Here is a 26,511-nt window from a genome sequence, read left to right as displayed (position 1 = left end):
GTTCTTCATTTCTGTATTCTTTGATATGTTATACCATTTTTCTCTATTCTTTAATTAGTGTTATAGGCCATTTATCTCTATTCTTTATTTCTTTTTACTTTTTGCCAATTATTTTGTTCTATTCATATTTAAACACCTCATTATTCTATTTTTTTATGTCTTGGTTCATTGTCTCTTTTGTTTATATTTTTTGCCCACTATTCTCTATTCCGTAAACCCCCATCCACACCCTCCAGTTAAGGTCACCATATAATTTCACAAATAAGAAAAACTAATACCGAATAGGCTCCAAATGGCAAAATGATTGAATGCTAATCCCGGTTTGAATTGTGAAACTGCGCAAATTTGTTTTTCAATCAATTGATCAAGCAAAACACATTATCGTCCTGAATGTTCGTATAATACCGGCAGATGGACCTTGGTCATCAATACTAATCATCTTATATCAACCTTTCTAAACTTAAACGTAAAGATCACGCCCCCTTTTTGTTCAGATTGATAAAGTCTTTTGCATCCGTCGACATTAACTTCGATTTAAATACTATAGATCTGATAACCGCTGTGCATGTATACTTTAAGGACTGGGCTAGTTTTCTTATCAGTTTTAAAAGTAGTAACCTCCCTTGATAATGTGATGTTGTAATCAATCTCAGTTGAACGGCAAACGCCTGAATCTGACAGATAGAGGTCAATTTGTCGACAAAAAAAGTACCCGTATGTAAAATGTTTAAATATTCAAGCACAGCAGACAAACACGTGGTAGATTATTGATGTTTGTTTACCTAAATTGCACGCTGTTGTTACTAAATACTTAGAAATAACCATTATCGTGTTATTATTGTTTAACAGCAGATACAATTAATTTTACAATTGCATTTAACTACTTTCAAGAGTTATATAATACACCTTGCCTGAGAAATAGGTCTAGCTAGGTCCAGGGACCTCCTTTACTAGGTCCTTAAAAAAAGAGGCTGTAATAATGTACATGATGTAAATTACCATATTTACATTCCAGCATTTTTTTGCATTTGATATATTTCATATACATGTACATGTATGTACATAGAGAACAATAGAGTAAATGAACATACATGGGTTTAATTCCTACCCTAGGTATTAATTTCAATACTCATTAGAGGTTGGAGCAAATAGGGCAGATTGCAATTGACCATAATGTAGTGTTTAAAAATGCTGATTGATGTGGCCAAGTCCTCAACATCCTTTTTTCTAAGTATACAGCAGCTCCTTTAAGGATTAGTAAGGGAACACTTTACATATAGTCCAGTGGCTAAGTCCTGTCTTTTTTGTCTCTATTATTTCCTTATTTATATTATTATATTTCTTATATTCTCTTGTTGATGTAGTAAGCTAAAACGCTATCATTACTCTTTTTCCTCATCTGCCTAATAACAATGAAATGTATTCATTGTTGATGTCTGTAAAGTGACTTATAATTTAACTGCTAACAGACATTTGGACTCTGGTGGATAGTTTCTATACTGTTATCTCAATGACAATCATACCACATCTCTTTATTTTAGTACAGGTTAAGTATTTAAAGTAAGTGACTAACAAACATTAAATCATTTGAAAGAAAAATTCTGCAATGATTTCAGTTTACATATATCAACAATAAAATTTGGTTGTATAAATTGTGTCATTATGTTTATAATGACCACTGTAATTGTGAACTGCCATGACTGTCTTGTACAAAATATGTTTGAATAAGTTCTCTAATGAATAGTATATAGATGTTTAAAAAAACAAATGGTTCCAGATCTATCAATTCAAAAATAATTGATGTTTTTTTTAATTACTTGAATAATAACAACTTATTGCAATAATCATGATAATCATGATATTAAAATACAAACTAGCATTCTTATATGTGATACATATATAACTTACAAATGTAGTGCAGCTTATTCTGAAATTGTAAGGTATGTCATAAAAAAGGGATTTTTTGTAAAAGTTACCACAATTGTCTGTATTTCAACCACATTTAGGCCTAGGAACCTTACATTTTTAAGTGTAGAGGTTGACAAGCTAAGTCATGACTGTAAATTCAGATATTATCATGAGGTTTTTATTAAAGTAAATAATGCGATTAAATTGATTATCTCAATAAAAAGAACTCTCATTCTGATTTGATACTATGAGATTTTTTCTGATATCAGAAAAATAAATATCTCATTGTTGTCCATTCTTCAAAAAATTTATGAACATACTGTACATGTATTTAAGTCAGGTTTGTTTTTGTCTGAGACTACTATAACATGGGAAGTGACCAATCTCTATGTTAATTGTTATTGTAGTCTCAGGTTTTTGTTTTGTAGTTCAATCGACTATGCATTTTAGAGCAGTTAAATATGAATTTGGATTAAATTCGAAGTTGATTCAGTATATTTTATGACATAATAACACTCTTTTATATAAACAAAGCATTTTCAGACTTTATTTACGGACCAGCTTAGCTAATCATTCATTATTCAATCAATAATTTAATTAAAGGACTCAACAGTTGTTTGTAGGACTTATGAAATCAAATATAAGGAAAAAAAAACTTGAAGTAATACATGTAATAGGAATTATGAGAACTGCATGATATCAGATTGCAATACAGCTTTTTGTTCAGTTTTCTTCGTGTTGATTATAATGTTTTAAATCCCTTTCTGGCTTTTTGGATGATCAGATTTTTTCTCTTGATTAAGAGCGAGCAACGAAACTTGTACATCTTATATAGTTTCTTATCTCGGGGGTGGATCAAGCCAATTTTCAAAGAGGAGGGGGCATGTATTGTCTACATTTTCTTTTTTTCCATATTGTATTTGAATGTAATGCAAAGTTAAATTCTATTGTAACACAAGTTCTGCTGACAAATGGCTGATAAACCCCTCTCGTATGTAATTATTTGGCATGAAATGAAATATGTTTTTTCTGTATATGGAAATTAGGAATAATCCACCCTCTCTTTATAAAAGACATGGATCTGCTTAAATTTCTTGCTTTTCTCAGAATTTTCCATTGTTACATCAGGAATAAAGGCTACCAAAAATCATGCTTGACAATCATTGAGGTCACACATAAAGAACCCATCTCTTTGCAGATCATAGTAGAAAAACAAAGATACAATGTAGTTGGTAACATTCTTTCTAAGAATATTGATACAAAGAAAGTAAAACAAAGACTTGTATCATTCCATCTACCAAAAGGGTGTTTGAGAATATACAAATAAGTTTCAGAGAAAAGTCAGTTATCTATAATTTTCTTCTTTGGAAGTTTTCAAAAACCTGTTTTAGGGTACTTGAAAAAATGCCATATTCAAACATTCCATGACTATTTTAATGTTACAAGAGTAGAGGAACATTAAATATTGAATGGTTATTCAAGAAAGTGTCGAAATATAACTACAATCATTAATTTTACTCGAATTTACTGTTGTGAACTTGCAGTTTCCTACGACGCGTGTACGGAGTTATCTCCCGTTGATCTCCGCTTCGCCACGAATAAGCTGACACAATTGCGTATCCGGGGAATTTATGATCTATAATTAATATATAAGATCCAGAAAATGGTTTTACTTCATATTTTATACCCCTCCATACGCTACCAAACCCATTTAAGAAATGATTTGGGATTTTCCGTAGACCTACGCAAATTTTCCAAAAAAAATTTCAACTTCCATCGTTGTTTTAGAATACTTTTATAACACCTTTCATAAATAAGTATACATAATAATGAAGCTTATTCACTCAAGATTTGGACCCTACAAGTTTTATTTATGTACGAGTTACAATTAGACGATACGAGGTAAAAAAACCAAGAGGTGTACACGTTCACAAGAAAACGGTTAACTCTGACCTTTTATCACGTGACCAATGTCTTGAACTTAGACGCCATTAAATCGTTTGCCGTTCAACTGTCTATCTATTTGTACCACACTTATATAATATTATATTGTACAATTTAAATTTATGATTCCTTTAATATTTAAATATAATATTTTTTTTTTTAGTAAAGATATAAACAAGGTAATTTGAAAGGCTTTGATTCATTTATCACCGTAGTTCAATTCATAAGTCAGGCGGGTCTATTTTGTCTACATTATGTTGAAAGAACACCGGGGTGTTTACATTGGCATTATTTACTATCAATGACTGTGAAACAAGAAAGGAAAACATTGTACATTATAAAACGAGAATAATTAAAATTACATTCAAAATTCATCTTTAGTAAAATCAAAAACGAAAAACGGAAACACTTTTTATTTTCATTTTGGTTTTAGAGAAATCAAAAACAAAAAATGAAAACACTTTTGTTTTCCGTTTTGGTTTTAGAGAAATCAAAAACGAAAAATGAAAACACTCTCGTTTTTTGTTTTTTGTTTTTGAAATTTCAAAATGAAAGACGAATGGACGCAAATATACACGGACCAATCACCCTCTGTCTGGAAATTACAAATAGCTGTACTTAAGTATGGATTCGTTCATATCAAACATCACAATTACCTCCAAGATCAACAACCATATATTCTTCTCCGTCTTGTGTTTTTTGTGTATTGTCTCGTAGCAGTAAAGTCTGACAATAAACAAATGCAGATACGCTTTTAGGTACCAACACCAAGTGATCAGGTTTGATGCCTGCCTTAAAAAAGAAAACAATATGCTGCAAAATATTACAGTGTTGAACTCTAAGACCAAAAAAATTTTTGTTAGACATTAAGGTTATCAATTTGCCTGTATAACGGCGTTGGAAGAGCTCGTTTCTCACAATTAATAAAACTCGGTTTAATTTAGTTCTACTTTATGAAATGATGTGTCATACAAAAAAAGGGTGGATATGTGATGAGTTTTTTTTTTATTCCCACTTAACAAGAATAGTAATATAAGAATAAACAGCAATGTAAACACCATAGATATACTTAAAATGAGATTCACAGTCACGGAGACTCTGAAGGATAGCTTCAATTCGATGCGACTGTCATACAAGTGAGAGGTTTAGCTAGCTATAAAACCAGGTTCAATCCACCATTTTCTACATAAGAAAATGCCTGTACCAAGTCAGGAATATGACAGTTGTTATCCATTCGTTTGATGTGTTTGAGCTTTTGATTTTGCCATTTGATTAGGTACTTTCCTTTTTGAAATTTCCTCGGAGTTTAGTATTTTTGTGATTTTACTTTTTTCAACATGTGATAAAAATTGATTTTGATAATTTGGGATGATGTTACGTGGAGCAGATGGTAAATCCTGAATTATAACTTTGTAAAGCACACGATGTTTTATGTTAATCCTATTGACTAATAATCATGAACTGAATCAATTAGTATTCTAAAGGTGTGTTTCCATCTCACGACAATTAATCAATCACGTCACCAGGACAAATATACTTGGCTAGCCTGAAAGGGGGGCTAGTAGATCGGCTGAAACGAGGTCATAATTTAAATTGCAATTAGTTTGATATATGTTTCCCGATTTAGAATCTATTAAAACAAAACATAGATACATAGATATTCACATTTATTCAAACAACAGGAAACAAAATTCTGCCACGAACAGAAATACAACAATGTAAAGTTCAGAAGATTAAGGTTTCAATTCTGTTAATGAAGACATTATAATTTTCCAAAAGGAATTCCTTTTACGCCTAAACTTGTACCACGTTCACTATGAAGTTTATAACAAATCATATTCTTAAATAGGAATATCACTCCCTTGTTGTTTTGCAAAGTCTGTGCGGAAGAGTTGCCACATTTATATGCCTTAAGTGTAGGAAACCAGGCTTATACATTTGTACGCCAGTCGTGCGTTTCGTTTGCAAAAGTCTCATCCATTTACGCTCGAATTAAGAAAAAAAGCTTAAGTCCAAATAATATACGAAATTGGAGAGCGTAAATTGATACATTGTGATAGGTACTTATTTTTACAGTGGTGAGTTATTTTTTATATTGTTATTTCAAAGAAATTTTTCAGTCACAAAAGGCTTGCTAGAAAATTGAATGTATTTGTAATCAATGGACAAGACAGAATAAGCTTTACAACGGAAGCATGGATTGTAATTGTTGGTTAGGAATTTCCTTTTGTTTCCTTTTTTTTAAATGTTTACAAAAAGGCAAATATTTTCAAAATTACAAATGTTGGTCATCTAAAGGAGTTTATAATATTGTATATTTTTCGATAATACGCCAAGATGTTGTTAAAACCTTGTAACGAATTGAACGAGTTTGTTTTAGCTATATTTTGATTAATTAAAGACTAATTTTCTGTGGAATTTACCCAAGGAACTTTACTTTCAAGAGCTACAGTAATATATTCATTTTAAATGTTTCGGACAATAAGGTTCCTTTGGCCCCTTCTTACGGTATGCTTTATTCGTAGTTATTTGGCATTTAAACTTTTGTGGATCGATGACTCATTGGCAATCAAACTACATCTGTTTATATGTATATAGTGTGGAATTACAAAAAGGAAAATTGACATTCTTACATACTATTCATATTTAATTGCAAACTTTCCGACACATGAGATAATTTCAGCTTCCTGTTGTGAATTTTCAATTTTTATGTAGCACATTCCAGCAGGCCTGCATAAAGAGAATATATCTCCCAGTTTATACGATATATCAGAGCTTACATTCCTTATATTTTCATGTATAGGGGGTTGCTGCTGACAAGACATCCAATAAACTAAGACTTGCAAGTGGTAAATTTGGAATCGACCATTAGAAACGTTGACAAACACCACCATACGTTGGTTGACCATTACTGAATACTAGTATCTGTTTCACAGATAACGACGAATATTGACGTTCCAATTGTCGTAATCACAACCCCGTCCTCTTTTCCTCGAATTTAACTTGTCAGTGGGGTTAATGTTGCTTGGTCTTTCGTTTTTATGTACAGTTATTTGTCTTTTGTCTTTTGGTTGTCTTTTGTTTTTTTGTTCTGGCATTGTCAGTTTGGTTTCGACTTATCAGTTTGAATGTCCCTTGTTTTTTTTCTCGCTTTTCTTAATTAGGTCTTTCCACTTTTCCGTGGAAAGACCTATTGTATTTGCTCTGATTATTATTATTATTATTATTAGGTCTTTCCACTTTTCCGTGGAAAGACCTATTGGTTTTGTTTTGAGATTTTATTTTTTTCTTCCGCCACATTTTGTTCTTGCGTAGTATTGTGGTTTTGCAAGATGTCGCTTAGATATTTGGCATATGATATTGAACAGTTATTGCGCTTTTGGAACTGACCCTGTTAAAACGTACACTTTACGTTGTAAGAGTTATCTCCCCGAACACTGTTTTTCTTGTGTCCACTACTCCTTCGCAACCGTAAAAGATTACGACAAATTTATTTTACCAAAGTGCTTCCTTTATCTTCAAGATGATGAGTCGGTTTGCACCAAAGTTCTCCGGAGTCTCCATATGAGAGTTATTTCCCCTTATGCATTTGATATAAGTGATATGCATATAAACTCATAAACCGTAAGCCGTATAAAACTAGAGTCGCTTTATTGAAGGTCCTTGGGTCCCAACTTAGAAAATAAGGTCAAGGTCAAAGGTCAAGGTCATGTTCTAAATTTTGACATTCACTTCAAACTGCTTTTACTCAGAAAAAAGTTAGGGGTAAAATTGAAAAAAATGTGAGCAAAATGTTAGTCGCGACATTATTTATGTCGTGAATATTTGTCGAAATAATACGCGTAGTATTTTGGGAGTTTTCATGCCACTGAAATGGAAAAATCAACAAATTGACTAATTATAGCTTCAAACTTTACAGCTCTCATGATGCGTACATGCAATTTATCTCTGCAAATCATCCAATGCCCACAACTACCCATTTAGCCCCCCCCCCCCTTTTTTTTTAGGAATCCCATTTCTATTTTATTATAAAAATGCTAATCCTTCTTTTTTCAGGAATAAATTTCTTTCTGAAATACAATAATACAAATATATTCCTGCAAAATAAATTATCTGCTACAAATCATGTACATGTATTTCTGAAAATTAGTCGATAAACGTTTTGTTAAAGTACTATAACACCAGCATTGTTGTTGTATGAATGCAATGAATGAGTCGACCAGTGGTCAGCGATTGGACAATAGTTTACCTGTAAAAAACAATCGAAAAAATATATTTTCCGTTAGCAGTATAAATCACGTGCAGTCCGCTTAACGTTCCAATCTGAATTGAGAAATTAAAATCAATTACGTAGAATTCCCTCCAAAGTTCGTAAATAGTAGTAAAATCCTAGAATCAAATGTCTAAACATGCATTAAAATGAAATCTGTGTTCCCGTAAATATGTGTACGAAAAAAGCATGCATGATCCGACATCAATGACCTGTAAATGAAAGAAAATTTAAATCCGTTAGCTGACAATCTTTATACACAGGTCTGGTCTTGACGACAATCCCTCTGCAACTAAATTTTAAAAACATTCTTTCTGTGTATATCGATCAGCTTGGTGATGTCACAATCACACCATCCATCCGGTGCAGCGCGTGCTACCTAAAATAAAATAGGGGTTTTCCCCTTTTCGAAAAGAATTAAAATGCATGTGCACGTACAGGGTTAAATACAAAAGATCCATGCAGGTTAGGTCCGATGTCCTTTAATTATAAAATTGAAAACAATGCACACACAATAAGTAAATAAGACACAAGTACTGGGAAGCCTTATAAAAAAAGAGAACATTTATAAAGGAAAATGCAAGGATACTTTTTGTAAGTGTGTTTAAATCCTTGCATGTTCCTACAAATGTCATAATTTGAATATAAATAAACATGTTGCAAGGACCCGTTTTCGCGGTTCCTAGAGCCTAGGTCCCAAGTGTTTAAACACGGGAACTAGGCTCTCAATTCCTTTTTCGCGTATTCCTTAAGCCTAGGTCCTAAGTGTTTAAACACGGGAACAAGGCTCTCAATTCCTTTTTCGCGTATTCCTTAAGCTTAGGTCCCAAGTGTTTAAACACGACCACTAGGCTCTCAGTTCCTTTATCGCGTATTCCTTAAGCATAGGTCCCAAGTGTTTAAACACGGGAACTAAGCTCTCAATTCCTTTTTCGCGTATTCCTTAAGCCTAGGTCCCAAGTGTTTAAACACGACCACTAGGCTCTCAATTCCTTTATCGCGTATTCCTTAATCCTAGGTCCCAAGTGTTTAAACACGGGAACTAAGCTCTCAATTCCTTTTTCGCGTATTCCTTAAGCCTAGGTCCCAAGTGTTTAAACACGGGAACTAGGCTCTCAATTCCTTTTTCGCGTATTCCTTAAGCCTAGGTCCCAAGTGTTTAAAAACGGCCACTAGGCTCTCAATTCCTTTTTTGCGTATTCCTACAGGCTAGGTCTCACGTGTTTAAACACGGCCACTAGGCTCTCAATTCCTTTTTTGCGTATTCCTAGAGGCTAGGTCTCAAGTGTTTAAAAACAGCTATTAGGCTCTCAATTCCTTTTTCGCGTATTCCTAGAGGCTAGGTCTCACGTGTTTAAACACGGGCACTAGACTCTCAATTCCCTTTTCGCGTTGTCCTAGTGGCTCGGCCCCATGTGTTTAACCAACCAACCAACCAACCAACCTACCTACCTAACAACCAACCAACTTTTACATGTATGTTTCGGTCCTTTGTGTTTAATACGGGTCCAAGATCTCATTTGTTTCGTGTTTGCTTGTTTCAAGCGACCCTATCTCACGTGTGTAATAAGTCAATCAATCAATCAATCAATCAATCAATCAATTAATCAATCAATCCATCCATCCATCAATCCATCAATCAATCAATCAATCAATCATGTTTCGGAGGGAAAAGACCGTTAACAATTGTTTTTAAAACAATTGATTTATATTTATTATTATTTTTTAGGTCTTTCCACTTTTCTGTGGAAAGACCTATTGTATTTGTTCTGATTATTATTAGGTCTTTCCATTTTTCTGTGGAAAGACCTATTGGTTTTCTTCTGATTATTTAGGTCTTTGCACTTTTCTGTGGAAAGACCTATTGTATTTGTTCTGATTATTATTAGGTCTTTCCACTTGTCCGTGGAAAGACCTATTGGTTTTGTTCTGAGATTTTTTTTTTTCTTCCGCCACATTTTGTTCTTGCGTAGTATTGTGGTTTTGCAAGATGTCGCTTAGATTTTTCGCATATGATATCGAACAGTTATTGCGCTTTTGGAACTGACCCTGTAAAACTGTACACTTTACGTTGTAAGAGTTATCTCCCCGAACACTGTTTTTCTTGTGTCCACTACTCCTTCGCAACCGTAAAAGGTTACGACAAATTTATTTTACCAAAATGCTTCCTATATCTTCAAGATGATGAGTCGGTTTGCACCAAAGTTCTCCGGAGTCTCCATATGAGAGTTATTACCCCTTATGCATTTGATATAAGTGATATGCATATAAACTCATAAACCGTAAGCCGTATAAACCTAGAGTCGCTTTATTGAAGGTCCTTGGGTCCCAACTTAGAAAATAAGGTCAAGGTCAAAGGTCAAGGTCATGTTCTAAATTTTGACATTCACTTCAAACTGCTTTTACTCAGAAAAAAGTTAGGGGTAAAATTGAAAAAAATGTGAGCAAAATGTTAGTCGCGACATTATTTATGTCGTGAATATTTGTCGAAATAATACGCGTAGTATTTTGGGGGTTTTCATGCCACTGAAATGGAAAAATCAACAAATTGACTAATTATAGCCTCAAACTTCACAGCTCTCATGATGCGTACATGCAATTTATCTTTGTAAATCATCCAATGCCCACAACTACCCATCTAGCCCCCCCCCCCTTTTTTTTAGGAATCCCATTTCTATTTTATTATAAAAATGCTAATCCTTCTTTTTTTATGAATAAATTTCTTTCTGAAATACAAATATATTCCTGCAAAATAAAATATCTGCTCCAAATCATGTACATGTATTTCTGAAAATTAATCGATAAACGTTTTTTAAAGTACTATAACACCAGCATTATTTTTGTGTGCATGCAATGAATGAGTCGACCAGTGGTCAGCGATTGGACAATAGTTTACCTGTAAAAAAATCGAAAAAATATATTTTCCGTTAGCAGTATAAATCACGTGCAGTCCGCTTAACGTTCCAATCTGGATTGAGAAATTAAAATCAATTACGTAGAATTCTCTCCAAAATTCGTAAATAGTAGTAAAATCCTAGAATCAAATGTCTAAACATGCATTAAAATGAAATCTGTGTTCCCGTAAATATGTGTACGAAAAAAGCATGCATGATCAGACTTCAATGACCTGTAAATGAAAGAAATTTAAATCCGTTTGCACATTCTTTATACATAGGTGTTGTCAGAACGACGTCTCTCTCTGCAACTGAATTAAATAATCTTTCTGTGTATATCAATCAGCTTGGTGACGTCACAATCATGTCAACTATCCGGTGCAACGCCTGCTACCTAAAATAAAATAGGGGTTTCCCCCTTTTCGGAAAGAATTAATCACATAGGTTAGATACAAAAGATCCATGCAGGTCAGGTCGGGCCATTTTAAATACAAAATGGAATACAATGCACACACAATAAGATCAATAAGTAAAAAATAAGTCACAAATTCCGGGAAGCACTATAAAAAAAAAAGAACATTTATAAAGGAAGAAGCAAGGATATTTTTGAAGGCCTGTTTAAATCCTTGCATGTTCCTACAAATATCATAACTTGAATATAGCTAAAATGTTGCACGGACCCGTTTTCGTGTGCTCCTAGAGCCTAGGTCTCAAGTGTTTGAACACGGGCACTAGGCTCTCAATGCCTTTTTCACATGTTCCTAGAGGCTAGGTCTCGAGTGTTTAAACACGGGCACTAGGCTCTCAATGCCTTTTGCACGTGTTCCTAGAGGCTAGGTCTCAAGTGTTTAAACACGAGCACTTGGCTCTAAATGCCTTTTTCACGTGTTCCTAGAGGCTAGGTCTCGAGTGTTTAAACACGGGCACTAGGCTCTCAATGCCTTTTTCACGTGTTCCTAGAGGCTAGGTCTCGAGTGTTTAAACACCGGCACAAGGCTCTCAATGCCTTTTTCACGTGTTCCTAGAGGCTAGGTCTCGAGTGTTTAAACACGGGCACTAGGCTCTCAATGCCTTTTTCACGTGTTCCTAGAGGCTAGGTTTCGAGTGTTTAAACACGGGCACTAGGCTCTCAATGCATTTTTCACGTGTTCCGTGTTTAAACACGGGCACTAGACTCTCAATTCCCTTTTCGCGTTGTCCTAGTGGATCGGCCCCATGTGTTTAACCAACCAACCAAACCTCCTACCTACCAACCAACCAACCATTACATGCTTGTTGTGGTCCCTTGTGTTTTATACAGGTCCAAGATCTCATTTGTTTCGTGTTTGCTTGTTTCAAGCGACCCTATCTCACGGGTGTAATAAGTCAATCAATCAATCAATCAATCAATCAATCAATCAATCAATCAATCCATCCATCCATCCATTAATCAATCAATCAATCATGTTTCGGAGGAGAAAGACCGTTAACAATTGTTTTTAAAACAATTGATTTATATTTATTATTATTATTATAAGGCCTTTCCACTTTTCTGTGGAAAGACCTATTGTATTTGTTCTGATTATTATTAGGTCTTTCCACTTTTCTGTGGAAAGACCTATTGTATTTGTTCTGATTATTATTATTATTATTATTATTTTTTTTTTTCCGCCAACTTTTGAAATTTTTGTTTCGCAATATGTCGCTTAGATATTTCTCATATTGTATCGTATAGTTTATGCGCTTTTAAATTTCACCCTGCTAAGCCGAACAATTATCTTTGTAAGAGTTATCTCCCTATTCACTGTTTATCAAGTGTGTGCATCTCCTTCGTAACAAAAAAAGATATCGACAAAATTCTTTTTCTAAATTGTTCGTTACATCCTCAGGAATTTTTGGCTAATTTGGATCGAAGCGATTCGACGAAATTTTATAGGAGTTATCTACCTTTATCAAATAAATTTGTCGTTATGTTTTTGTTACTCATAAACTGTAAGCCGTATAAACCTATAGTCTTTTTGTTTAAGGTCCTTGGATCCTAACTTCGAAAATGAGGTTAAGGTCAAAGGTCAAGGTCATGTTCTGAATTTTGTCTTTTGCTTGTTTTTGCATTTTCTCCGATATTTTTAATGTTATATATTAAAGAACAAGTGCAAAATGTTTGTTATATTGTGATAAAGATATGATACATTTGGTCTGAGACAATCCAGCGACATCTTATTGGAGTTATTGCCCCTGAAATGTTTTATTTTAAGGTAAATTGATAATTACTTCATATTGGTACATGATAAAGCCATAAGATCTTTTGCAAAATGTTGGGTGACATATGACCTTGAAAAATGTCAACCGGAAGTGACCTTGAGTGAATCGGAAGTAGTCATTTTTGCACTTATTTCATGTAGAAGTACATAAAAACCATATATTTTTTGAATGTCATACATTTATCGATCATTTGAGACCGGAAGTGATATTTAATAAACCGCAAGTAGCATATTATCTCATTTTTTACAGGCAAAAGTATATATAAACCATATATTTTTGGAATCAGTGTAAATAAATCTATCATATGAGACCGGAAGTGACATTTTCTAAACCGGAAGTAGCCAATTATCTCCCTTTTTACAGGTAAAAGTATATATAAACCATATATTTTTGGAATCAGTGTAAATAAAGCTATCATATGAGACCGGAAGTGACATTTTCTAAACCGGATGTTGACAATTATCTCCCTTATTTCAGGCAAAAGTCTATAGAAACCATGCTTATTGAATCATTGTAAAGAAACCTATGATTGGACGCCAATAGTAGCTTTGAGTAAACCAGAATTATCTTCTCACCAATTATTTAGAAAATTTATGTGGAAAGACCTTCAATTGTTCTTTGAACAATTGGTTTTTAATTATTATTTTTTTTTTCTTCCGCCTAATTTTGTTCTTGCGATAAATATTTGTTTCGCAATATGTCGCTTAGATATTTGGTATATGATATCGAACAGTTTATGCGCCTTTGAAATTTACCCTGCGTAACCAAATAATTTTCTTTGTAGGAGTTATCTCCCCGAACACTGTTTTCCTTGTGCAAGCATCTCCTCCGTTACCGTCAAAGAAAGCGACAAATTTATTTTACCAAATTGCTCGTTATATCCTCAGGATGTTTTGTCCAATTTTGACTGAAGCGATACGTAAACTCCATATGAGAGCTATTTCCCCTTCTGTATTTGACATAAGGGATATATAAATGTATAGCATGAATGGTAAGTGATAGAGACCTAAGGTATATTGATTTGAGTTCCTTGGTTCATTTAAATGAAATTGAGGCCAAGGTCAAAGGTCAAGGTCATATTCTAAATTTTGACTTTTCCTTGTTATTTCATCTCCTCTGTCACTTTTAAAATTACAAATTAAAGAACTAGTGCAAAATGTTTGCTAAATTGTGATTAAGATATGATACATTTGGTCTGAAACAATCCAATGATATCTTATAGGAGTTATTGTCCCTGAAATGATTAAATTTAAGGTTAATTGATTATTACTCCAACTTGGTACATGATAAAGCCATAGGGTCTTTTGCAAACTGTTGGTTGACATATGACCTTGAAAAAAGTAAACCGGAAGTGACCTTGAGTGAACCGGAAGTAGTATTTTTTGCACTTATTTCTCGGAAAAGTACCTTGAAACCATATATTTTTTGAATGATCATAGGTTAACCTATCATTTGAGACCGGAAGTGACATTTTATAAACCGGAAGTAGCATATTATCTTCCTTATTACAGGCATAAGTATATACAAACTATATATTTTTGGAATCAGTGTGAATAAAGCTATCATATGAGACCGGAAGTGACATTTTCTAAACCGGAAGGTGGCAATTATCTCCCTTATTTCAGGCAAAAGTATATAGAAACCATTTATTTATTGAATCAGTATGAAGAAATCTATACTTTGACGCTATTAATAACTTTGAGTAAACCAGAAGTAGCTTCCTATCAATTATTTAGAAAATTGATGTGGAAAGACCTTCAATTGTTCTTTGAACAATTGGTTTTTAATTTTTTTTTTTCTTCCGCCAAATTTTGTTCTTGCGATAAATTTTTGTTTCGCAAGATGTCGCTTAGATGTTTTGTATATGATATCGAACAGTCTATGCGCTTTTGAAATTGACCCTGCTTAACCGAATACTTTTCTTTCTAGGAGTTATCTCCCCGAACACTGTTTTCCTTGTGCGGGCATCTCCTCCATAACCATAAAAGAAAGCAACAAATTTATTTTACCAAATTGCTCGTTATATCCTAAGGATGTTTTGTCCAATTTTGACCGAAGCGATACATAAACTCCATATGAGTGTTATTTCCCCTTCTGTATTTGACATAAGGGATATATAAATGTATAGCATGAATGGTAAGTCATAGAGACCTAAGGTATATTGATTTGAGTTCCTTGGTTCATTTAAATGAAATTGAAGCAAAGGTCAAAGGTCAAGGTCATATTCCAAGTTTTGACTTTTCCTTGTTATTTGATCTCCTCTGTCACTTTTAAAATTACAAATTAAAGAACTAGTGCAAAATGTTTGCTTAATTGTGATAAAGATATGATACATTTGGTCTGAAACAATCCAAAGATATCTTTTAAGAATTATTGTCCCTGAAATGATGCAATTTAAGGTTAATTGATTATTACTCCAACTTGGTACATGATAACGTCATAGGGTCTTTTGGAAACTGTTAGTTGACATATGACCTTGAAAAAAGTAAACCGGAAGTGACCTCGAGTAAACCGGACGTAGCAATTTTTGCATTTATTTCATGGAAAAGTACCTAGAAACCACATATTTTTTGAATGAACATACATTTACCTTTCATTTGAGACCGGAAGTGACATTTTCTAAACCGGAAGTAGCTAATTATTTCCCTTTTTACATGCAAAAGTATATATAAACCATATATTTTTGGAATCAGTATAAATAAAGCTATCATATGAGACCGGAAGTGACATTTTCTAAACCGGAAGTAGCTAATTATTTCACTTTTTACATGCAAAAGTATATATAAACCATATATTTTTGGAATCAGTTTAAATAAAGCTATCATAAGAGACCGGAAGTGACATTTTATGAACCGGAAGTTGGCAAATTATCTCCCTTATTTCAGGCAAAAGTATATAGAAACCATATATTAATTGAATCAGTATGAAGAAACCAAAGCTTGGACGCCAATAGTAATTTTGAGTAAACTGGATGTATCTTCTCATCAATAATTTAGAACATTGATGTGGAAAGACCTTCAATTGTTCTCTGAACAATTGGTTTTTAATTAGGTCTTTCCACTTTTCTGTGGAAAGACCTATTGGTTTTCTACTGATTATTAGGTCTTTCCACTTTTCTGTGGAAAGACCTATTGTATTTGTTCTGATTATTAGGTCTTTCCACTTTTCTGTGGAAAGACCTATTGTATTTGTTCTGATTATTAGGTCTTTCCACTTTTCGGTGGAAAGACCTATTGTATTTGTTCTGATTATTATTATTATTATTATTATTTTTTTTTTCTTCCGCCAAATTTTGTTCTTGCGATAAATATTTGTTTCGCAATATGTCGCTTAGATATTTCTCATATTGTATCGTATAGTTTATGCGCTTTTAAATTTTACCCTGCTAAGCCGAACAATTATCTTTGTAAGAGTTATCTCCCTATTCACTGTTTATCAAGTGTGTGCATCTCCTTCGTAACAAAAAAAGATATCGACAATATTCTTTTTCTAAATTGTTCGTTACATTCTCAGGAATTTTTGGCTAATTTGGATCGAAGCGATTCGATGAAATTTTATAGGAGTTATCTACCTTTACCAAATAAATTTGTCGTTATGTTTTTGTTACTCATAAACTGTAAGCCGTATAAACCTATAGTCTTTTTATTTGAGGTCCTTGGATCCTAACTTCGAAAATGAGGTCAAGGTCAAAGGTCAAGGTCATGTTCTGAATTTTGTCTTTTGCTTGTTTTTGCATTTTCTCCAATATTTTTAATGTTATTTATTAAAGAGCAAGTGCAAAATGTTTGTTATATTGTGATGAAGATATGATACATTTGGTCTGAGACAATCCAGCGACATCTTATTGGAGTTATTGCCCCTGAAATGTTTTATTTTAAGGTAAATTGATTATTACTTCATATTGGTACATGATAAAGCCATAAGATCTTTTGCAAAATGATGGGTGACATATGACCTTGAAAAATGTCAACCGGAAGTGACCTTGCGTGAACCGGAAGTAGTCATTTTTGCACTTATTTCATGTAGAAGTACATAGAAACCATATATTTTTTGAATGGTCATACATTCATCTATCATTTGAGACCGGAAGGGATATTTTATAAACCGGAAGTAGCATATTATCTCCCTTATTACAGGCATAAGTATATATAAACCATATATTTTTGGAATCAGTGTAAATAAGGTATCATATGAGACCGAAAGTGACATTTTCTAAACCAGAAGTAGACAATTATCTCCCTTTTTACAGGCAAAAGTATATATAAACCATATATTTTTGGAATCAGTGTAAATAAATCTATCATATGAGACCGGAAGTGACATTTTCTAAACCGGAAGTAGCCAATTATCTCCCTTTTTACAGGCAAAAGTATATATAAACCATATATTTTTGGAATCAGTGTAAATAAATCTTTCATATGAGACCGGAAGTGACATTTTCTAAACCGGAAGTAGCCAATTATCTCCCTTATTTCAGCAAAAGTCTATAGAAACCATATGTTTATTGAATCAGTATGAAGAAACCTTTGATTGGACGCTAATAGTAGCTTTGAGTAAACCAGAATTAGCTTCTCATCAATTATTTAGAAAATTGATGTGGAAAGACCTTCAATTGTTCTTTGAACAATTGGTTTTTAATTATTATTATTTTTTTTTTTTCTTCTGCCTAATTTTGTTCTTGCGATAAATATTTGTTTCGCAATATGTCGCTTAGATATTTCTCATATTGTATCGTATAGTTGATGCGCTTTTAAATTTCACCCTGCTTAGACGAACAATTTTCTTTGTAAGAGTTATCTCCCTATTCACTGTTTATCAAGTGTGTGCATCTCCTTCGTAACAAAAAAAGATATCGACAAAATTCTTTTTCTAAATTGTTTGTTACATCCTCAGGAATTTTTGGCTAATTTGGATCGAAGCGATTCGATGAAATTTTATAGGAGTTATCTACCTTTACCAAAAAAATTTGTCGGTATGTTTTTTTATCTCATAAACCTTTAACCGTATAACCCTGGAATGTTTTTATATGAGGCCCCTAGGTCCCAACTTAGAAAATGAAGTCAAGGTCAAAGGTCAAGGTCAAGTTCGAAAATTTGACGTTTCCTTGTTTTTGCATTTTCTCAAACACTTTTAAAGATATATATAAAAGAACAAGTGCAAAATGTTTGCTTTATTGTAATGAAGATATGATACATTTGGTCTGAGACAATCCAGCGACATCTTATTGGAGTTATTGCCCCTTAATTTTTTTATTTTAAGGTAAATTGATTATTACTTCATATTGGTACATGATAAAGCCATAAGATCTTTTGCAAAATGTTGGGTGACATATGACCTTGAAAAATGTCAACCGGAAACTACATTGAGTGAACCGGAAGTGGTCATTTTTGCACTTATTTCATGTAGAAGTACATAGAAACCATATATTTTTTGAATGGTCATACATTAATCTATCATTTGAGACCGGAAGTGATATTTTATAAACCGGAAGTACCATATTATCTCCATTATTACAGGCATAAGTATATATAAACCATATATTTTGAATCAGTGTAAATAAAGCTATCATATGAGACCAAAAGTGACATTTTCTAAACCAGAAGTAGCCAATTATCTCCCTTTTTACAGGCAAAAGTATATATAAACTATATATTTTTGGAATCAGTGTAAATAAATCTATCATATGAGACCGGAAGTGACATTTTCTAAACCGGAAGTAGCCAATTATCTCCCTTTTTACAGGCAAAAGTATATATAAACCATATATTTTTGGAATCAGTGTAAATAAAGCTATCATATGAGACGGGAAGTGACATTTTCTAAACCGGAAGTAGCCAATTATCTCCCTTATTTCAGGCAAAAATCTATAGAAACCATATGTTTATTGAATCAGTATGAAGAAACCTATGATTGGACGCCAATAGTACCTTTGAGTAAACCAGAGTTAGCTTCTCATCAATTATTTAGAAAATTGATGTGGAAAGACCTTCAATTGTTCTTTGAACAATTAGTTTTTTAATTATTATTATTATTTTTTTTTTTTTCTTCCGCCTAATTTTGTTCTAACGTAAAATTTTTGTTTCGCAAGATGTCGCTTAGATATTTCTTATATAATATCATACAGTTTATGCGCTTTTTATTTTCACCAATTCTAAGCCAAACAATTTTCTTTGTAGGAGTTATCTCCCAAAACACTGTTTTCCTTGTTATTGCATCTCCTTCGTAACCGTAAAAGAAAGCGACAAATTTATTTTACCAAATTGCTCGTTATATCCTCAGGATGTTTTGTCCAATTTTGACCGAGGCGGTACGTAAACTCCATAGGAGAGTTATTTCCCCTTCTGTATTTGACATAAGGGATATATAAATGTATAGCATGAATGGTAAGTGATAGAGACCTAAGGTATATTGATTTGAGTTCCTTTGTCCATTTAAATGAAATTGAGGCCAAGGTCAAAGGTCAAGGTCATATTCTAAATTTTGACTTTTCCTTGTTATTTGATCTCCTCTGTCACTTTTAAAGATACAAATTAAAGAACAAGTGCAAAATGTTTGCCTAATTGTGATTAAGATATGATACATTTGGTCTGAAACAATCCAATGACATCTTATAGGAGTTATTGTCCCTGAAATGATTCAATTTAAGGTTAATTGATTATTACTACAACTTTGAATGACCATAGGTTAACCTATCTTTTGAGACCGGAAGAAACATTTTATAAACCGGAAATAGCATATTATCTTCCTTATTACAGGCATAAGTATATACAAACTATATATATTTTTGGAATCAGTGTGAATAAAGCTATCATATGAGACCGGAAGTGACATTTTCTAAACATGAAGTAGCTAATTATCTCCCTTTTTACATGCAAAAGTATAAATAAACCATATATTTTTGGAATCAGTATAAATAAAGCTATCATATGAGACCGGAAGTGACATTTTCTAAACCGAAAGTTGGCAATTATCTCCCTTATTTCAGGCAAAAGTATATAGAAACCATATATTAATTGAATCAGTATGAAGAAACCAAAGCTTAGACGCCAATAGTAATTTTGAGTAAACTGGATGTAGCTTCTCATCAATAATTTAGAACATTAATGTGGAAAGACCTTCAATTGTTCTCTGAACAATTGGTTTTTAATTTTTTTTTTCTTCCGCCTAATTTTGTTCTTCCGATAAATATTTGTTTCGCAATATGTCGCTTAGATATTTTGTATATAATATCGAACAGTTTATGCGCCTTTGAAATTTACCCTGCGTAACCAAATAATTTTCTTTGTAGGAGTTATTTCCCCGAATACTGTTTTCCTTGTGCACGCATCTCCTCCGTAACTGTAAAAGAAAGCGACAAATTTATTTTACCAAATTGCTCGTTATATCCTCAGGATGTTTTGTCCATATTTGACCGAAGCGATACGTAAACTCCATAGGAGAGTTATTTCCCCTTCTGTATTAGACATAAGGGATATATAAATGTATAGCATGAATGGTAAGTGATAGAGACTTAAGGTATATTGATTTGAGTTCCTTGGTTCATTTAAATGAAATTGAGGCCAAGGTCAAAGGTCAAGGTCATATTCTAAATTTTGACTTTTCCTTGTTATTTGATCTCCTCTGTCACTTTTAAAATTACAAATTAAAGAACTAGTGCAAAATGTTTGCCTAATTGTGATTAAGATATGACACATTTGGTCTGAAATAATCCAATGATATCTTATAGGAGTTATTGTCCCTGAAATGATTCAATTTAAGGTTAATTGATTATTACTCCAACTTGGTACATGATAAAGCCATAGGGTCTTTTGCAAACTGTTGGTTGACATATGACCTTGAAAAAAGAAAACCGGAAGTGACCTTGCGTGAACCGGAAGTAGTATTTTTTGCATTTATTTCATGGAAAAGTACCTAGAAACCATATATTTTTTTAATGATCATAGGTTAACCTATCATTTGAGACCGGAAGTGACGTTTTATAAACAGGAAGTAGCATATTATCTTCCTTATTACAGGCATAAGTATATACCAACTATATATTTTTGGAATCAGTGTGAATAAAGCTATCATATGAGACCGGAAGTGACATTTTCTAAACCGGAAGTTGACAATTATCTCCCTTATTTCAGGCAAAAGTTTATAGAAACCATTTATTTATTGAATCAGTATGAAGAAATCTATACTTTGACGCAATTAATAACTTTGAGTAAACCAGAAGTAGCTTCCTATCAATTATTTAGAAAATTGATGTGGAAAGACCTTCAATTGTTCTTTAAACAATTGGTTTTTAATTATTATTTTTTTTTTTTCCGCAAACTTTTGAAATTTTTGTTTCGCAATATGTCGCTTAGATATTTCTCATATTGTATCGTATAGTTTATGGGCTTTTAAATTTCACCCTGCTAAGCCGAACCATTTTCTTTGCAAGAGTTATCTCCCTATTCACTGTTTATCATCTGTGTGCATCTCCTTCATAAAAAAAAAAGATATCGACAAAATTCTTTTTCTAAATTGTTTGTTACATCCTCAGGAATTTTTGCCTAATTTGGATCGAAGCGATGCAGTGAGATCTTAAAGGAGTTATCTGCCTTTACCAAATTAATTTGTCGTTATGTTTTTGTAACACGTAAACCGTAAGCCGTATAAAAAAAATTTGACCAAAATGTTAGTCGTGACATGATATAACTGGAAAGTTTTTGTCAAAATGGTATGCGTCACTGTTTTAGGGGTTCCATGTCACTGAAATAGTAAAATGAACAAAATGAACTAATTATAGCCTCAAACTTTGCAGCTATCATGATGTATACATGCATCTTATCTTCATTAATCAACCAAGGTCCACCATCCTCCACCTCCCCCCTTTTTTTTTTCCTTCTACTTTGAGGAATCCCATTTCGCCTTGAAGTTCAGTCCTGTACATTTTACTGTAAAAAATGCAATCCTTCTGATGTACAAACTTCTTAAATAGAAATTCATTCCTGCAAAAATCGGCTCCAATTCATGTTCCCGTTAGACGCGGTCCGCTTGATTGAGAAATAAAATTCAATGACGTAGAAAAATCGTAAATATTGCTGAAATCCTACAATCCTATTTTTTAATCATGCATTAAAATACAAATCTGTGCTCCCGTAAACATGTGTACGTAAGATGCATGCATGATCCGTCATCAATGACCTGTAAATAATAAAACCAATAGTGATCATGTTTGTCCGATCAGTACACATGTGCTCTGTTCAACGGTCTCCCCTGAAAAGAAATTAAGATAACTCCAGACATATATATTCGAGGGTCACGTGACTTCACAACACCATCTCACGCGCGGACCTAAATTTAGAATAAAACATTCCATATCCAAAAAAGGAAAATGAAACTTCCAAGGTAAAATTTACTCCGTTTTCCTACAAATTCAATCAAAATGCATACACAACAAATAGATGAAAAATGGAAGTCCGAGGTAACATAGAAACTAGAGAAAAATTAATAAACGAATGATGCTAGGATCAGTTTTTATGAGGACATCTCAGGCGTCCGTTTGGCTGTGCGAGATGTATAAGTACGCAGTCACGTTCGTTCATAATATAGGCGTTATCTAAGTTAGCTGCGTCGCACAGAGAAAGTGCTATGCAATCAATAAATCAATCAATCAATCAATCAATCAATCAATCGACCAACCAACCAACCAACCAACCAACCAAAAAACCAATTAATCATGTTTCGGAGGGGAAAGACCGTTTGACAATTGTTTTTACAACAATTTATTTATATTCAGGTCTTTCCACTTTTCTGTGGAAAGACCTATTGGTTTTCTTCTGATTATTTTTTTAGGTCTTTCCACTTTTCTGCGGAAAGACCTATTGTATTTGTTCTGATTATTATTATTAGGTCTTTCCACTTTTCTGTGGAAAGACCTATTGGTTTTCTTCTGATTTTTTTTTCCTCTGCCAAATTTTGTTCTTGCGATAAATTTTTGTTTCGCAAGATGTCGCTTAGATGTTTCGTATATGATATCGAACAGTTTATGCGCCTTTGAAATTGACCCTGCTTAACCGAATACTTTTCTTTGTAGGAGTTATCTCCCCGAACACTGTTTTCCTTGTGCGTGCATCTCCTCCGTAACCGTAAAAGAAGGCGACAAATTTATTTTACCAAATTGCTCGTTATATCCTCAGGATGTTTTGTCCAATTTTGACCGAAGCAATACGTAAACTCCATATGAGAGTTATTTCCCCTTCTGTATTTGACAAAAGGGATATATAAATGTATAGCATGAATGGTAAGTGATAGAGACCTAAGGTATATTGATTTGAGTTCCTTGGTTCATTTAAATGAAATTGAGGCCAAGGTCAAAGGTCAAGGTCATATTCTTTCACTTATTTCATGGAAAAGTACCTAGAAACCATATATTTTTTGAATGGTCATACATTTATCTATCATTTGAGACCGGAAGTGATATTTTATAAATCGGAAGTAGCATATTATCTCCCTTATTACATGCAAAAGTATATATAAACCATATATTTTTGGAATCAGTGTCAATAAATCTATCATATGTGACCGGAAGTGATATTTTCTAAACCGGAAGTAGTCAATTAATTCCCTTTTTACAGGCATAAGTATATATATAAACCATATATTTTTGGAATCAGTGTAAATAAATCTATCATATCAGACCGGAAGTGACATTTTCTAAACCGGAAGTTGACAATTATCTCCCTTATTTCAGGCAAAAGTCTATAGAAACTATATGTTTATTGAATCAGTATGAAGAAACCTATGATTGGACGCCAATAGTAGCTTTGAGTAAACCAGAATTAGCTTCTCATCAATTATTTAGAAAATTGATGTGGAAAGACCTTCAATTGTTCTTTGAACAATTGGTTTTTAAATTTTTTTTTTTCTTCCGCCAAATTTTGTTCTTGCGATAAATGATTGTTTCACAATATGTCGCTTAGATATTTCTTATATTGTATCGTATAGTTTATGCGCTTTTAAATTTTACCCTCCTAAGCCGAACAATTATCTTTGTAAGAGCTATCTCCCTATTCACTGTTTATCAAGTGTGTGTCTCTCCTTCTTAACAAAAAAAGATATCGACAAAATTTTTTTCTAAATTGTTCGTTACATCCTCAGGAACTTTTGGTTAATTTGGATTGAAGCGATACGATGAAATTTTATAGGAGTTATCCACCTTTATGAAACAAATTTGTCGTTATGTTTTTTTAACTCATAAACTGTAAGTTGTATAAACCTATAGTCTTTTTATTTAAGGTCCTCGGTTCCTTACTTCAAAAATGAGGTCAAGGTCAAAGGTCAAGGTCATGTTCTGAATTTTGTCTTTTGCTTGTTTTTGCATTTTCTCCGATATTTTTAAAGTTATATATTGAAGAACAAGTGCAAAATGTTTGTTATATTGTGATGAAGATATGATACATTAGGTCTGAGACAATCCAGCGACATCTTATTGGAGTTATTGCCCCTGAAATTTTTTATTTTAAGGTAAATTGATAATTACTTCATATTGGTACATGATAAAGCCATAAGATCTTTTGCAAAATGTGAGGTGACATATGACCTTGAAAAATGTCAACCGGAAGTGACCTTGAGTGAACCGGAAGTAGTCATTTTTGCACTTATTTTATGTAGAAGTACATAGAAACCATATATTTTTTGAATGGTCATACATCAATCTATCATTTGAGACCGGAAATGATATTTTATAAACCAGAAGTAGCATATTAGCTCCCTTATTACTGGAATAAGTATATATAAACCATATATTTTTGGAATCAGTGTTAATAAAGCTATCATATGAGACCAAAAATGACATTTTCTAAACTGGAAGTAGCATATTAGCTCCCTTATTACTGGAATAAGTATATATAAACCATATATTTTTGGAATCAGTGTTAATAAAGCTATCATATGAGACCAAAAATGACATTTTCTAAACCGGAAGTAGCCAATTATCTCTTTTTTTACTGGCAACAGTATATATAAACCATATATTTTTGGAATCAGTGTAAATAAAGCTATCATATGAGACCGGAAGTGACATTTTCTAAACCGAAGGTTGACAATTATCTCCCTTATTTCAGGCAAAAGTCTATAGAAACCATATGTTTATTGAATCAGTATGAAGAAACCTATGATTGGACGCCAATAATAGCTTTGAGTAAACCAGAATTAGCTTCTCATCAACTATTTAGAAAATTGATGTGGAAAGACCTTCAATTGTTCTTTGAACAATTGGTTTTTAATTTTTTTTTTCTTCCGCCAAATTTTGTTCTTGCGATAAACTTTTGTTTCGCAAGATGTCGCTTAGATGTTTCGTATATGATATCGAACAGTTTATGCGCCTTTGAAATTGACCCTGCTTAACAGAATACTTTTCTTTGTAGGAGTTATCTCCTCGAACACTGTTTTCCTTGTGTGTGCATCTCTTCCGTAACCATAAAAGAAAGCGACAAATTTATTTTACCAAATTGCTCGTTATATCATCAGGATGTTTTGTCCAATTTTGACCGAAGCGATTCGTAAACTCCATATGAGAGTTATTTCCCCTTTTGTATTTGACATAAGGGATATATAAATGTATAGCATGAATGGTAAGTCATAGAGACCTAAGGTATATTGATTTGAGTTCCTTGGTTCATTTAAATGAAATTGAGGCCAAGGTCAAAGGTCAAGGTCATATTCCAAGTTTTGACTTTTCCTTGTTATTTGATCTCTGTCACTTTTAAAATTATAAATTAAAGAACTAGTGCAAAATGTTTGCTTAATTGTGATTAAGATATGATACATTTGGTCTGAAACAATCCAATGATATCTTATAGGAGTTATTGTCCCTGAAATGATTCAATATAATGTTAATTGATTATTACTCCAACTTGGTACATGATAAAGCCATAGGGTCTTTTGCCAACTGTTGGTTGACATATGACCTTGAAAAAAATTAAACCGAGAGTAACCTTGAGTGAACCGGAAGTAGTATTTTTTGCAATTATTTCATGGAAAAGTACCTAGAAACCATATATTTTTTGAATGGTCATACATTAATCTATCATTTGAGACCGGAAGTGATATTTTATAAACCGAAAGTAGCATATTATCTCCCTTATTACAGGCATAAGTATATATAAACCTATATTTTTGGAATCAGTGTAAATAAAGCTATCATATGAGACCGAAAGTGACATTTTCTAAACCGGAAGTAGTCAATTATCTCCCTTTTTACAGGCAAAAGTATATATAAAC

The 26,511-nt window shown here is 32.9% G+C and overlaps 2 long non-coding RNA genes across 2 annotated transcripts in view; one reads left to right on the top strand and one right to left on the bottom strand.

The window, feature by feature from the left end:
• Positions 1-4,514: 4,514 nt before the first annotated feature.
• Positions 4,515-26,511, bottom strand: part of LOC127718480 (uncharacterized) — a 32,841-nt gene continuing 10,844 nt past the window's right edge. The window contains exon 3 of the long non-coding RNA XR_007989859.1: positions 4,515-4,644. This is a non-coding gene — a long non-coding RNA (uncharacterized LOC127718480). The remainder of the gene's footprint in view (positions 4,645-26,511) is intronic.
• LOC127718479 (uncharacterized) lies at positions 13,488-25,674 on the top strand. The gene is made up of 3 exons (XR_007989858.1): positions 13,488-13,620; positions 17,507-17,708; positions 25,327-25,674. It is a non-coding gene; the product is annotated as an uncharacterized LOC127718479 (long non-coding RNA).

This window comes from Mytilus californianus, unplaced genomic scaffold (assembly GCF_021869535.1).
Source record: "Mytilus californianus isolate M0D057914Y unplaced genomic scaffold, xbMytCali1.0.p SCAF_10, whole genome shotgun sequence".
Lineage (NCBI taxonomy): Eukaryota > Metazoa > Mollusca > Bivalvia > Mytilida > Mytilidae > Mytilus > Mytilus californianus.
Note: the sequence above shows the minus strand (reverse complement) of the source record. Positions and strands in the feature narration are given on the sequence as shown.